General features: G+C 42.9%; 1 protein-coding gene across 1 annotated transcript in view; it reads right to left on the bottom strand.

Annotated features, from left to right (window-relative positions):
• The window catches only part of LOC143767901 (uncharacterized), a 53,087-nt gene that overhangs the window by 16,912 nt on the left and 20,339 nt on the right, over positions 1-15,836 (bottom strand). The gene's annotated exons all lie outside the window — the stretch shown is intronic.

Raw genomic sequence — 15,836 nt, 5'->3', positions numbered from 1 at the left:
ACATAAAGTGGTTATTCGGGGATATCTCATACAACAAGCCTCCATACTGAAGCGCAATAGAGGGTTACGGGATGACCTCTTAACTAGACTTGATCAATTGGAATCACTGAATAAAACCTCACCCTCTCAGGCGGTATCGGATGAGATATACGGGGTTCGCTTTAAATTGCGGGAGAATTTGCTTTCTACCTATGCCCATAATTTACGTAAATTTAAAACTCATTTTTATGCCACTGGAGATAGGGCGGGAGCTATACTGGCCCGTAGGGTACGCAAGCGAGAGGCTAAATCCAGATTAGATGGTTTGCTAGGGCAGAATGGGTGTTTGGTTAGGAATCCGATTGAAATCGCAGAGACATTTGCAAAGTATTACTCCCATTTATATAACTTACATTCTGACCAGCAGACCCGTCAACCCACCCAGGTATCAATCGACTCATATCTACAGTCAGTTAATTTACCATGCGTATCCCAAGAACAATTACTCTTGTTAAATGCCCCATTTACAGAGGAGGAGATTAAAAAAACCATTAAAAGTAGTAAGCTGCACACCGCACCTGGTCCGGATGGACTATCAAATGAATATTATCGCACTTTTCAGGATCTTCTGGCCCCATATCTATTGAGGTTGTTTTCTAGTTGGAGGGAATCAGGCAAAGTTGCTGCCTCCAATCTGGAAGCTATTATTACCACTCTCCCTAAGCCAGGTAAGACCCCTGATAGTCCTGGAAATTTTAGGCCCATTGCTTTATTGAATTGTGATTTAAAGATATATACCAAATTGTTAGCCTCCCGCCTTCATTTGATAATCCCCTCTCTTGTCTCTCCTGACCAGGTCGGTTTTGTGGCTGGCCGGGAAACTAAGGATGGTACCCGCCGAATGTTGAATCTCATCAGGGTGGCGGAACTGTCGGGCCTTCCCAGTGCCTTTCTGTCTTTGGATGCTGAGAAGGCTTTTGATAGGGTACATTGGGGATATTTGGGAAGTGTTCTTCGGAAGTTCGGTTTGGAGGGCCCCATCCTATCAGCGATCTCGGCCATATATTCCACTCCATCTGCCAGAGTTCTCGCCTCTGGAGTAGTATCTGCCCCCTTTCTGATCACCAATGGGACGCGGCAGGGATGTCCATTATCCCCCATTATATTTGCATTATGCATGGAGCCATTGGCGGAGAAAATCCGTTTTAACTCGGATATTTCAGGCCTGATGGTGGGCCCGGCTGCTCATAAGATTGGTCTATACGCGGATGACGTTATCATAACTTGTGTGGATCTGGAGCGGTCGTTCTTGGCAGTCATGGCTGAACTAGAGGATTTTGCGTCAGTATCCTATTACAAACTGAACGCATCCAAATCTTTGGTATTCCCTGTCGCGGTCCCTTTGGTCGTCAGAACTGAATTAGAGAATAAGTTTCCCTTTCGTTGGACTGATCAGGGTATCCCTTTCCTTGGTATAAAGCTTACATGTTCTCAACATATTATAGAGGTGAATTATTCTGCTCTATTCAGAGAGATTAAGTCTGAGTTAGACACCTTGCATATGTTTATGACATCCTGGGTGGCCAGAATCAACATTTTCAAAATGAAAATTCTCCCCAAGATATTATATTATTTTAGATGTCTCCCTTTGAGGGTTCCAAGCAAAATTATAACAAACTTTCAACGCTTAACAAATAGATACATATGGGCCCACAAAACTCCTAGAGTGGCTAAATCCCTTATGTACTACCCTTATGAGTTGGGGGGAATGGGATTACCAAATTTGATGGCGTACTATAAGGCCTCGGTGGTGGCAGGGTTGCGGGACTGGTGGCAGCTTGATAAGGATCATAGATGGTTGCAAATTGAAAATTTCTATGCAACTAGAGGCTCCACCCGATTCATGCTGGAGGTTGAAGCTTTGGGTCTGCGGACAGGTAGTCTCCCCCTACCGACCATGTCTACTGCACTGCATTTTTGGAGACAGACGGTCCCGTCTCTTATTAAAATTCCGTTAACTGAAGTGTCACTGAAGGCGCTAGAATCACATATTCCATATATAGATTTACAGCCATGGGTACTAGCTGGTGTAAAATCACTTCATCAGCTGCTTGATGACACAATGATTAAACCGTTTGATCGCCTAGTTGCGAAACACCCTGATATTCGGCATAGATTTTATCAGTTTTTACAATTAAGACATCTTATGCACACTACTCAACTGACGCCCTTTTTTAATACCAACCTAGTTCGTACAGTAAATGGTCTTTTCTTGGTGCCTGGTCCTAGTACTCGCAATGTATCTATTTTGTATAGAGCCCTGAATGATCCTGACCCAGAGGTTAAGTTGCAATTCATGAGCCAGTGGGAGGATGACTTGCAGGTCACCCTAGCGCCTGATGGGTGGCGGGAAGCGGTGTTAGAGGTTCGGAGAGTATCCTCATGTGTAAACCATCTGGAACAATTAAAAAAAGTCCACTTACGCTGGTACTATTACCCAGTTAAAGTTGCCCATTTTGGCCCTCAATGCTCCCCATTGTGCTGGAGAGGCTGCGGTATGTTGGGGACGCTTAGCCATATGTGGTGGTCATGTCCGAAATTACAAAATCTTTGGGTTAGTTTAGAGGACGTGATAGCGGAGGTGACTGGGATTCGGGTGGCCCTGCGACCTAGTATGGTTTTATTGCATATTGGTTTGGATGAGATCCCACATGGGCTGAGAGGTGTGTTCTCACATTTGTTTATAGCCGCTAGACTGGCAGTGGCTTCCAAATGGAGAGTGACTAGCGCACCGACCATACAATCTGTGATTGATAGGATGAACCTTCATTGCCAATACGAACGGGCACTGGTGTTATCTGCGTCATCAAAAACAAAAAAGTCTCAGATCTGGGAGCCGTGGCTTGATAGCCGGTTTTCCTTTATCCCAGCGTGAAGACGCTTGTCCTACTGTGATCCGGGATCTGATACTCCCGACCCGTGAAAATCTTGCACTGTGCCTAGCTGTCTAGTTTATATGTCGCTTTGACTTTCAGGAACCTGTATTTCAGTAGGTTAGTTTATGTTTAGACCTTTGATCTAAATAATCTACAGTTGTATACCTATGTGTACCTACTCCCTTTCCCCCCCCCTCCCTTGCGTTGGTATGTCTGTTTTCTTATTGTATTAATAATCTACTCTGCTCTGTTTGCGGAATTGAATTTATCTGTCTAACCTGAAAATTTTTTAATAAACATGATTCAGTAAAAAAGAAAAAGTTGTCCAGGACTTCCGTAAAAACGAATGTCACAAAAAAATGTACGCAACTTCTTGTGACAGTTTGTTATCAAAATTCTGGCTATACACTGCTTGATGGATCGACCCTATTGACTTCAGAATGGCAAGAGCCATAGGGATTTCTCTTTTCTGATATACTTGACTATGCAGCTTACTATTTGCACTACTGTCTAGTTCTGTGTTGACTGGGATCTGTGGCTGTCACTGTGTTTCAAAATAATTTTTGACAGAGAGAAGAAACAGAAAAAGATAAGTAAGTACCGCTTAATCCCTTAATGACCGGAGCTTTTTTCGTTTCCATTTTTTGCTCCTCTTCTTCCCAAATCCATAACTTTTTTTATTTTACCGTCAATATGGCCATGTGAGGGCTTGTTTTTTGCGGGACGAGTTGTACTTTTGAACGACACCATTGGTTTTACCATTTTGTGTACTAGAAAACGGGAAAAAAATTCCCAGTGCGGTGAAAGTGCAAAAAAAAGTGCAATCCCACACTTGTTTTTGTTTTGCTTTTTTGCTGGGTTCACTAAATGCTAAAACTGACCTGCCATTATGATTCTCCAGGTCATTACGAGTTCATAGACACCAAACATGTCTAGGTTTTTTTTTTTATCTACCGTATATACTCGAGTATAAGCCGAGATTTTCAGCCCAAATTTTTGGGCTAAAAGTGCCCCTCTCAGCTTATACTCGAGTCATGGTCTGTGGCAGGGTCGGCGGGTGAGGGGGAGAGGGCGCTGAGGCATACTCACCTAGTCCCGGCGATCCTGACGCTCCCCCTGCCCGTCACACTGTCTCCGGGTGCCGCAGCTCTTCCCCTGTACAGCGGTCACGTGGGACCGCTCATTAAACTTCCCATAGGGGTGGAGCCCCATAGTCCTTTCTCTAATCAGCGGTGCCGGTGACCGCTGATAGAGGAAGAGGCTGCGGCACCCGGAGACCAGCTGTCCGGGGGAAGGAGCGGGACGCCGGGAGCAGGTAAGTATCGCATATTTACCTGTCCTCGTTCCACACGCCGGGCGCCGCTCTGTCTTCCCGGCGTCTCTCCGCTCTAACTGTTCAGGTCAGAGAGCGCGATGACGCATATAGTGTGCGCGGCGCCCTCTGCCTGATCAGTCAGTGCGGAGAGACGCCGGGACCGGACGCTGAGGAGCTGCAAGCAAGAGAGGTGAGTATGTGTTTTTTTTTTTTTTTTATTGCAGCAGCAGCAGCAGCGTTATATATGGCCCAGATTTATGTGGAGCATCTTTGGGGCCAAACTGAACGCTGCAGAGCATTCCATATGGGGCAGCTTTATAATGAGCATCTATGGGGCCAAACTGAACGGTGCAGAGCATATATGGCACAGCTTTATATGGAGCATCTATAGGGCCATAATGAACAGTGCAGAGCATATAGGGCACAGCTTTATAAGGAGCATCTATAGGGCCATCATGACTGGTGCAGAGCATTCTATATGTGGCACAGCTTTATATGGAGCATCTATGGGGCCATAATGAACAGTGCAGAGCATTCTATATGGCACAGCTATATATGGATAATATATGGGGCAATAATCAATGGTATGGAGCATTATATATGGCACAGCTTTATATGGAGCATCTATGGGGCAATAATGAATTCACCGGTAGCTGCTGCATTTTCCACCCTAGGCTTATACTCGAGTCAATAAGTTTTCGCAGTTTTTTATGGCAAAATTAGGGGGGGTCGGCTTATACTCGGGTCGGCTTATACTCGAGTATATACGGTAAATGGTGAAAAAAAATTCAAAACCCATAGCGTCTCCATTTTTCGTGATCTGGGGTTGGGCGAGGGCTCATTTTGGTGCAGATATGATCTTTTGATCGCCCATTATTGCATTTTAATGCAATGTAGCGGCGACCAAAAAAACGTAATTCTGGCGTTTTGACTTTTTTCTTACTACGCCATTTAGCGATCAGGTTAATCCTTTTTTTATTGATCGGGCGATTCTGAACGCGGCGATACCAATTATGTGTATGTTTGATTTTTTTATTGTTTTATTTTGAATGGGGCGAAAGGGAGGTGATTTGAACTTTTATTTTTGTTTTATATTTTAAAAACATTTTTTTTTTTTTTACTTTTGGCATGCTTCAATAGTTTCCATGGGAGATTAGAAGCTGCCATAATCTGATCGTCTCTGCGACATACCACCAGGTGGCTCATAGCAATCCGGCAGTGACAACCATAGAGGCCTCCAGGAGACCTCTGGTTGTCATGCCAACGAACCGGTGACCCGCGATCACGTGACAAGGGTCACCAGTGGGCGGATTTCCGGCCTTATGGCCAGAAACGCGAGTTAAATGCCGCTGACAGTGTCATTTAAGGGGTTAATAGCCACGGTTGGATCGCGATTCCATCCATGGCTATTCTGGACACATGTCAGCTGTTGAAAACAGCTGACATGTATCGGGAAAGATGTGGGCTCACTGCCGGAGCCCACATCAAAGGGAGGGAGTCCGAAGTGGGCGTACTATTATGCCTATCGTTGGAAAGGGGTTAATCCCTCCTCTTTTAAAGGTGTCATAATTTTTTTTATTTTGCTGTTTTTTTTTGAGTGATGAGATGCAATATAGAATGACACCATCATTTAGCCCTGCAATATATTAAGATACAGAGAATAACTTCTAAGTGGGATGGAATAGTGAAAGAAATGCAATTCTTCCATAGTGTTACAAAACCAATTTCTTTTTAGTTTTAGGGATCACATCCAATTTAAAGTGGCTTTGAGGGCCTATATGACAGAAAATACCCCAAAATGACACCATTTTCAAAACAGCACCCCTCAAAGTACTCAAAACCACATTCAAGAAGTTTCCTTCAGATGCTTCACAGGAATTAAAGCAATTTAGAAGCAAAGCAATTTTACTTTTTCCCACAAAAATTTTGCTTTGGCCCTAATTTTTTATTTTCACAAGGCTAACAGGGAAAAATGGACTAAACAATTTGTTGAGCCCTTTATCCGGAGTACACTCATATGTGGGGGAAAACTATTGTTTGGACAGCAGGGCTCAGAAAAGAAGGAGCATCATTTGACTTTTGGAGTGCAAAATTGGCTGGAATAGATAGGAGACGCCCATGTCGCGTTTGCCGAGTCCCTGTTGTGCCGGTGGAAACCCGCAACAAGTGACCCTATTTTGGGAATTACACCCCTAAAGGAATTTATTTAGAGGTGTGGTGAGCATCCTGAACCCACAGGTGCCTCACAGAATTTATAACGTTGAGCATTAAAAATTAAATAAAAATTTTAATTTGGCCCCAAATTTTTCATTTTCACAAGGGCAACAGGAGAAAATGGACCATACAATTTGTTGTGCGATTTCTTCTGTTACAGCAATACCCCATATGTGGTGGAAAACTACTGTTGGGTGGAAGGCAGGGCTCGGAAGGGAAGGAGCACCATTTGACTTTAATGCAAAATTAACTGGAATAGATAGCGGAGGCCATGTTATGTTTGCAGAGCCCCTGATGTGCCTAAACAGTGGAAACTCCCCCCAACTGACCCCATTTAGGTGAGTAGTGAGCATTTCTAACCCTCAGGCAATTCACAAATTTGTATAACATTGGACTGAGTAAATGGAAAATGAACATTTTTTTCCACTAAAATGTTACTTTGGCCTAAAGTTTTTAGACGCAAGTTTAATTCCTGGATTCGTTGATGCTACTCGGGGAGCTATGGGATTCATTTCTAGTTCCGATCTGTCTTCTGTTTAAACTCCTGAACCTCGGACTCTGCTTCTGTATTGTTCTATCTGCTCATGCTTGATTATTGTATTCCTGTTGTCTGACTGCAGCCTGTTTTATGACCATTCCTTGTCTCCTGATTTTTGAAGATTAGTGGCGAGGCGCACAGATATACACGCCCATTTTCAGACACTCCTGACTCATTTTAGTATTTTCAGACACTCTGGTATGTTTCCACCTTCAGGATGGCCGGCGGATTGGACGGAGTGTCAAACCCGCTCCGCCCTCTTCTGTGACGCGATGATGCCAGATGTGTTCATTGCACACATCTGACATCATCGCACCCCACACATAGGGCCCTGTGTTTTACCTTGCGGCGGCGCAGCATCGCCGCAAGGTAAATGGACATGCTGCGATCTTAAAAGACCCGCAGCATGTCCGGAATCGCAGGGCCGCCGGGTGCGTGTTACGACGCATAGTGGAGACGGGATTTGATAAAATCCCCTCCACTATGCTGTAACATCTGGACGCTGCGTGTTTGACGCTGCAGCTCTGCGCAGCGTCAAACACGCAGCGTTTCCTGAACGTGGAAACATACCCTTAATAAATTAGGAGCTTCTGACTGTCTTAATAAATTAGAAGCGTCTGACTTCAGCACACCTCCTCATGAAATCTGTTGGTTTTGATTAATGAGGGTATTGTATTTAGATATGTCAACATGTATTTTTCGTTCCCTGTTTAACTTGTGACTATTGATGTGCCACATAGTATCAATAGTACTTTGTTTCAATGAACAACATTAACAATTTGCTAATCTTTTAGATGGAGGCATGTTGAGGTCTGAATGTCAAGAAAAATAAACATTCTGCCACATTTAAAAACAAAAACAAAACTCAACCATCAGTACTTGCTGTTGTTTGTTTACCAAGAGTAAGATGGACCAAGTTCATAAGGTGACAAGCACCAGTGCTTACACTTGAGATGAATTGTTTTGAATGACACCATAATTTTGCTATAAAAAATGCTGAGAAACAGGAAATAAATTACTAGTGCGATGAAACAGTGAAAAAAATGTAATTTGGCCTACATGTTTTAGGTTTTAAACAGAGGAGCGTCAGTTATTAATTTTTCTATAAATATACGGCGACTCTTTATGCAAATTGTTAAACCGGAGGAACGAGAGTCAAAAACTGGCCAATAAATTAGCAAAAAATTACATTTATTGAAAATTCCTTACAATAATTTTCACATAATAGCATGCATGTAATATACAGTAATCAATAGTTTATACAAATATATTGTGACTGCATCCAAAGATACAACCAATGATCCAGGTTAACAAGACAGGACAGTAGTAAATGTAATACACAGTATATTTAAGTCATAAGTAAAGAAAGGGATACTACCCACATATGAGTGCTAATAAGTCAGGTGTGTAGCGATCCAACTAAATGGTATACTCACAATAACTGTGCTGCTAAGATCGCCACACATCATAAATATGCAAAGTGCAACATGTGAGATTGAATAAGTAAACTAATTACCCATATGTGTGAAAAGAGTCCCGTCTGGGTCACGTACCCCAACGCGCGTTTCGCGTTCGTTTGTCACCGCTTCCTCAGGGGGCGTGGCTTAATAAGGATCTCAGTCCTGTTTAAATAACGGTTACATCTGTTCACGTGATTAAGTGACCGGAAACTAGTGCGCGATTGTAAGAATGCTGGCAAGTCCCCACGCTGCGCCCCAAGCCTCAATCCCAGCAGACAAGTCTCAGTCACGTGAGCGGGTCGGCGCCACGCCCACATCATGCGACACAAGACTGCTGCCAGGAAGGAGGTGAGGCACAGCAAGTTATACAAGCCAGCGTGTATTATGCAAAAGTGACAGTGCCTACAAAGTGCATAAATACTGTGAAGTGACCAAATAGACAATTGCATTAAAATAAATATTGATGCGGAAAATAGAATAGTGCGCATGCGTGTGCCGCAAAGGAAATTCCTTTGTATATCTCAGCCCTCTATCCCCATTGGTCGGCCTCAGTCGCACCCACATACTGTGGTGCAGGGACCAGCGTCTGGTAGAATATAATGCTGAGGTGAAAACCTATCAGGTCATGCCAATATCAGACTTAAAATGACTAGTGCTGTAAGTACCAGATAGGGAAAATTATATATTAACATAAGATAAAAACCTATCGCATTGTACAGATATGGGATTTAAAGTGACTTGTGCAAAGAGTGCCAGATGAACAATATCAATTATCCACTATATAAACTAGTAGTACTGACAATTTTATTCCGCATAGACAAAATGTAACTACATAAATAATTAAAATATACAGACGCCATAGGCAAAGAGTATACTGACACGAGGGACATAACAGAAACATTAAAGATATGCACCACTATTTGCTAATAATGAATATATATGATCACAAAACTAGACAAGCCATAACAATCTGTCAGATACACTAAATAAGTGTCCATCTAATTATATTTAGTAACGAGCAATGCCTATCGTTTCTCATATCAGCTTGAGCATTCCACTTCGGATAGTTGTTATTCCTCCATCCAAGGATTTTAGGATTCTCTAATCTTTAATTTTCCCTCATGGACGTCCCCAGCGTCAGAAATCATATGGATATGGGCGAAAGTATGAGCGCACTAAAAATGTATAAAAGGCAGAGATACCAAATTAAAACGGATGATGTATGGTAAAGAAAAAAACAATAGATATGTCCCCTCAGACATTTCCTTCATAGGAAAGAAGAAAATCCATGCGTTTCATTAAGGCCCATAGGTGTCATAGTGCCCAATATACTGATCCAACGATTTTCTGGACATCAAAATTGAGGTCGATGGCGATCGATATTTGCAGACGGATGTCTTCAGGAAATCCACATCGGTCAATTCTCTTCTGCATGCTGATTCGGGTCATCCATATAGTACTATCAAAGCCATCCCAGTTGGTCAGCATCTTAGGATGAAGCGGATCTGCTCCTCCACCACTAAATTTGAGGCCCAGGCAGCGGACCTCAGAGTTAGATTTCAAACTAGGGGATATAGTAACAGAAACGTCAGAAAAGGGTATTTGAGAGCTCCTCCTTGGATGGAGGAAATAACAACTATCCAAAGTGGAATGCTCAAGCTGATATGAGAAACGATAGGCATTGCTCGTTACTAAATATAATTAGATGGACACTTATTTAGTGTATCTGACAGATTGTTATGGCTTGTCTAGTTTTGTGATCATATATATTCATTATTAGCAAATAGTGGTGCATATCTTTAATGTTTCTGTTATGTCCCTCGTGTCAGTATACTCTTTGCCTATGGCGTCTGTATATTTTAATTATTTATGTAGTTGCATTTTGTCTATGCGGAATAAAGTTGTCAGTACTACTAGTTTATATAGTGGATAATTGATATTGTTCATCTGGCACTCTTTGCACAAGTCACTTTAAATCCCATATCTGTACAATGCGATAGGTTTTTATCTTATGTTAATATATAATTTTCCCTATCTGGTACTTACAGCACTAGTCACTTTAAGTCTGATATTGGCATGACCTGATAGGTTTTCACCTCAGCATTATATTCTACCAGAGGCTGGTCCCTGCACCACAGTATGTGGGTGCGACTGAGGCCGACCAATGGGGATAGAGGGCTGAGATATACAAAGGAATTTCCTTTGCGGCACACGCATGCGCACTATTCTATTTTCCGCTTCAATATTTATTTTAATGCAATTGTCTATTTGGTCACTTCACAGTATTTATGCACTTTGTAGGCACTGTCACTTATAATACACGCTGGCTTGTATAACTTGCTGTGCCTCACCTCCTTCCTGGCAGCGGTCTTGTGTCGCATGATGTGGGCGTGGCGCCGACCCGCTCACGTGACTGAGACTTGTCTGCTGGGATAGAGGCTTGGGGCGCAGCGTGGGGACTTGCCAGCATTCTTACAATCGCGCACTAGTTTCTGGTCACTTAATCACGTGAACAGATGTAACCGTTATTTAAACAGGACTGAGATCCTTATTAAGCCACGTCCCCTGAGGAAGCGGTGACAAACGAACGCGAAACGCGCGTTGGGGTACGTGACCCAGGACCCAGACGGGACTCTTTTCACACATATGGGTAATTAGTTTACTTATTCAATCTCACATGTTGCACTTTGCATATTTATGATGTGTGGCGATCTTAGCAGCACAGTTATTGTGAGTATACCATTTAGTTGGATCGCTACACACCTGACTTATTAGCACTCATATGTGGGTAGTATCCCTTTCTTTACTTATGAAGCTGTTCAGCTTCCACAGACGGCATGAAGCTGGACAGCGAGGCAGCCATCGTTTACTCCACCCCTCCACATCTGAATGGAGAGATAGCGTGACATGGACTCTAGCTCCAATTAGATCTGGGGGTGGTGTCAAAGAGGTCACCGGAAGTGATCGTAGCCACAGAGGGGTAAAGCAACCCCCCTGAGCTCAAGTACAAGTCCCCCTGTACCTGCAGGTCTGGTGACATTTGAGTTAACCCGTTCACCGGACCTGCAGGAACGCGATCCCGCCATGACGCCACATAGGCATCACAGGTCAGATTGGCACCGACTTTCATGATGCCTACGTGGCGTCACAGGTCGGGAAATGGTTAATATAGCCGATTAACCCCTCTCAGCACTTATGAACCTGGAAAAATCCTCCAGCATACTATCACTGAGGTCAACATTCTGAGTGACACAAATCTCCCCTCCAGTATTTTAACATTGTCATTCTCACAGTATTTATTTCTTTAGAAGTGTTGGTTTTAGGGCATTTGGGGGATAATGTTAATGAAAATGATGTGGCTACAGGCATGCTCAGACTGCTGGATGAAAAGGAATATTGAGCATTTGCCTACAGCCAGCTTTTCCTTGTATTACTAAATACATCAACAGAATGAATATCATTAGATTAGAAAAAGGTGTGTATTTCAAAAGGAAAGCTGTTGCTAAATTTCAGAGAATATGGGGTCTTTGGGGAGATACACCTGTTCTCCCTTCAAGCCATTACAAAGGACCCCATTTGATGCTATGCATGGTCTCTTATTTTCAGGTTGATTCTTACAACTACAATTTATCAGACAAACCAAATTACTAGTTATGCATCTTAAGCTTTGCTACAATGTATTTTGTAATCTTCTCAAAATGTACCAGTACTGTAACCATGTAAATTATGTATATTGCACAAATACCATCTACTTTTGTGATCAAAAGCAATTGGGGATTTTACTGTTGTTTTTGCATATTTGTATTGTACTTATCTAAAAAAAACACTGATAAAATGACCTAATTAACCCCTTTCGTCCATTGGACGTACTATCCCATAGATGTGCCCTGGGCCCGTCTGACCATGGACGGGATAGTGTGTCATGGTCGATCGGCCGCACACACGGGTGGTGTGCGGCCGATCATGGCCGGGTGTCAGCTGATTCTAACAGCTGACACCCAGCATTAAGTACCAGGAGCGGTCACAGACCACTCAAGACACTTTAACCCCTGAACACTGCGATCAAACATGATCACAGCGTTCCGGAGCCGACACAGAGGCTGACAGCCCCTCTGACTTTGGATTGGAGACCCCGCGGCACGCCGCGATGTCACGATCACTGCCATGGAGACCCGATGTTGTCATGATGACATCTGGGTCTCCAGAGCTGAGAGACTTCCTGTCATGCGCAGTGATGATCAGGAAGTCTCTCAGGTCAGTGTAAAATACATGCAGCACTGACAGCTTCTATAGCATGCAGATCTGCATGCTATAGAAGCGATCAGCCTGCACAAAATGATTGTCCTATAGTGGGACAAAGTGTAAACGCAAGAATGGAATAAAAAAAAAATTAAATAATTGTAAAAATATTAAAAAAATAAAATAAAATAAATCAATATTTATTCTATCAATAAATAAATATTTGCATAAAAAATCTAAGCAATAAAAGTACACATATTTGGTATCACCGTGTCCGTAATGACCCGACTTATAAAAATGTCCCACTAGTTAACCCCTTTAGTCAACACCATAAGAAAAAAAAAGGCAAAAAATAATGCTTTATCATCATACCGCCGAACAAAAAGTGGAATAACACGCGATCAAAAAGACGGATATAAATAATCATGGTACTGCTGAAAACTTCATCTTGTCCTGCAAAAAAACAAGCCCCCATACAGCTGCTCCATCAGTGGAAAAATAAAAAAAAGTTATAGCTCTCTGAATAAAGCAATGCAAGATAATTTTTTTTAGATAAAATGGCTTTTATTGTATAAAAGTGCTAAAACATAAAAAATGATATGAGGTAGTGCTGTAATCGTACTAATCCGAAGAGTAAAACTGCTTTATCAATTTTACCACATGTGGAACGGTATAAACACCCCCACCTCCCCCCCAAAAAAAATTCATGATTTGCTGGTTTTTGTTCATTCTGCCTCCCAAAAATCGGAATAAAAAGCGATCAAAAAATGTCATGTGCCCGAAAATGGTACCAATAAAAACGTCAACTCGTCCCGCAAAAAGACAAGACCTCACATGACTCTGTGGGCCAAAATATGGAAAAAATTATAGCTCTCAAAATATGATGATGCAAAAACTATTTTTTGCAATAAAAAGCGTCTTAGTGTGTGACAGTAGCCAAACATAAAAATCTGCTATAACGCCTCTTTCACACGTCCTGATATTTCCGGTACCAGAGATGTCAGTGTCCGTGTGTGTAATACTTGCAGAACGCATGTGGCATGCGTGTGCCGCATCAGTACCATAAGGACAGGCACCAGGGAAGTAGCGTTACAGTAAGTTCTGTTCCCCGATGCTTGGTGCTGCACTGCTCTCATCATTCTTCCCTGCTCTGCTGGCGATCGGCACAAGAATCATTCTCCCCTGCTTGTGCTGATCGCCAGCAGAGCAGGGGAGAATGAGAAGTGCAGTGTTCAGCACCCGGCGCCGGGGAACAGCGCTTACTGTAACGCTTCTTCCCCGGCGCCGATGCGTGTCACATGGATGACATCCATATGTGTTTTAATCTGTATGCACATGTGCTGGATGTTTTTTGGCCCATGGTGACATTAAAAAACGGACATATCAGCGTGTTTTGCCCATGAACACACGGTCCGGGGAAACGCACTGACATGTGCACAGACCCATTCACTTGACTAGGCAATTAGCGCTCCGTTCCTCCCGAGTCTCTCCGCATGGCTGCCCAATGGTATAAAATTCTGTGACACACCCATGGTGTCAATATGATCACTGCACCCCTAGATGAATTCATTGACAAGTATAATTCATAAAATGGGGTGACTTATGGGGGGGTTCTGCTGTTTTGGCACCTCATGGGCTCTTCCAGTGGGTCATGGCACCTGATAACCATAACAGTAAAATCTGGGGCTCCTTCCCTTCTGAGCGCTGCCATGTGGCCAAATAGTGGTTTACCCCCACATATGGGGTATCAGCGTACTCAGGATAAATTGCACAATAACTCTTATGGTCCAATTTCTTCTGTTACCCTTGGGAAAATAAAAAATTGGGGGCGAAAAGATCATTTTTGTGGATAAAATATGATTTTCAATATTACGGCTCTACGATATAAACTTGTGAAGCACTGGGGGGTTCAAAGTGCTCACCACACATCTAGATAGGTTTCTTGGGTGTCTAGTTTCCCACTTGTGTGGGTTTCCACTGTTTAGGCACATTAAGGGCTCTCCAAATGCGACATGATGCCTGCACACCATTCCATCAAAGTCTGCATTCCAAAACGTCACTACTTCCCTTCCAAGCCCCGACGTGCGCCCATACAGTAGTTCTCTCCCGCATATGGGGTATCAGCGTACTCAGGACAAATTGGACAACTTTTGGGGTCCAATTTTTCCTGTTACCCTTAGGAAAATAAAAAATTGGGGACTAAAATATGTTTGTGGAAAAAATGCTTTTTTTCATTTTCACGCCCGGGCGTTATAAACTTTAGTGATACACCTGGGGGTTCAAAGTTCTCACCACACATCCTCGGGGGGGTCTAGTTTCCAAAATGGGGTCAATTGTGGGGGGGTTTCCACTGTTTAAGCACATCAAGGGATCTCCAAGTGCAACACGACATCTGATCTCAATTCCAGCCAATTTTGCATTGAAAAAGTCAAACAGTGCTCCTTCCCTTCTGAGCTCTGCCATGCGCCCAAACAGTGGTTTACCCCAACATATGGGGTATCAGCGTACTCAGGACAAATTGCACAATAACTTTTGGGGTCCAATTTCTCCTGTTACCCTTGGGAAAACTAAAATTGGGGGTGAAAAGGTCATTTTTGTGGAAAAATTGTTTTAATTTTACGGCTCTACGTAATAAACTTCTGTGAAGCCCTTGGGGGTTCAAAGTGCTCACCACACATCTAGATAAGTTTCTTGGGGGGGGGGGGTCTAGTTTCCAAAATGGTGTCATTTGTGGGGGGTTTCCACTGTTTAGGCACATCAGGGGCTCTCCAAATTCGACATGGCTTCCAATCTAAATTCCAGCCAATTTTGCGTTGAAAAAAAATCAAGCGTCGCTCCTTCCCTTCCGAGCTCTGACATGCACCCAAACAGTGGTTCCTCCCCACATATGGGGTATCAGCGTACTCAGGACAAATTGCACAATAACTTTTGGGGTCCAATTTCTCCTGTTACCCTTGGGAAAATAAAATTTGGATCTGAAGTAATTTTTTTGTGAAAAAAGTTGAATGTTATTTATTTATTTATTTTTTTAAACACTCCAAAAATTCCTGTGAAGCACCAGAAGGGTTAATAAACTTTTTGAGTGTGGTTTTGCACACCTTGAGGGGGTGCAGTTTTTAGAATGGTGTCACTTTTGGGTATTTTCTATCATATAG

The sequence above is a fragment of the Ranitomeya variabilis genome, chromosome 4 (assembly GCF_051348905.1).
Source record: "Ranitomeya variabilis isolate aRanVar5 chromosome 4, aRanVar5.hap1, whole genome shotgun sequence".
Lineage (NCBI taxonomy): Eukaryota > Metazoa > Chordata > Amphibia > Anura > Dendrobatidae > Ranitomeya > Ranitomeya variabilis.
Note: the sequence above shows the minus strand (reverse complement) of the source record. Positions and strands in the feature narration are given on the sequence as shown.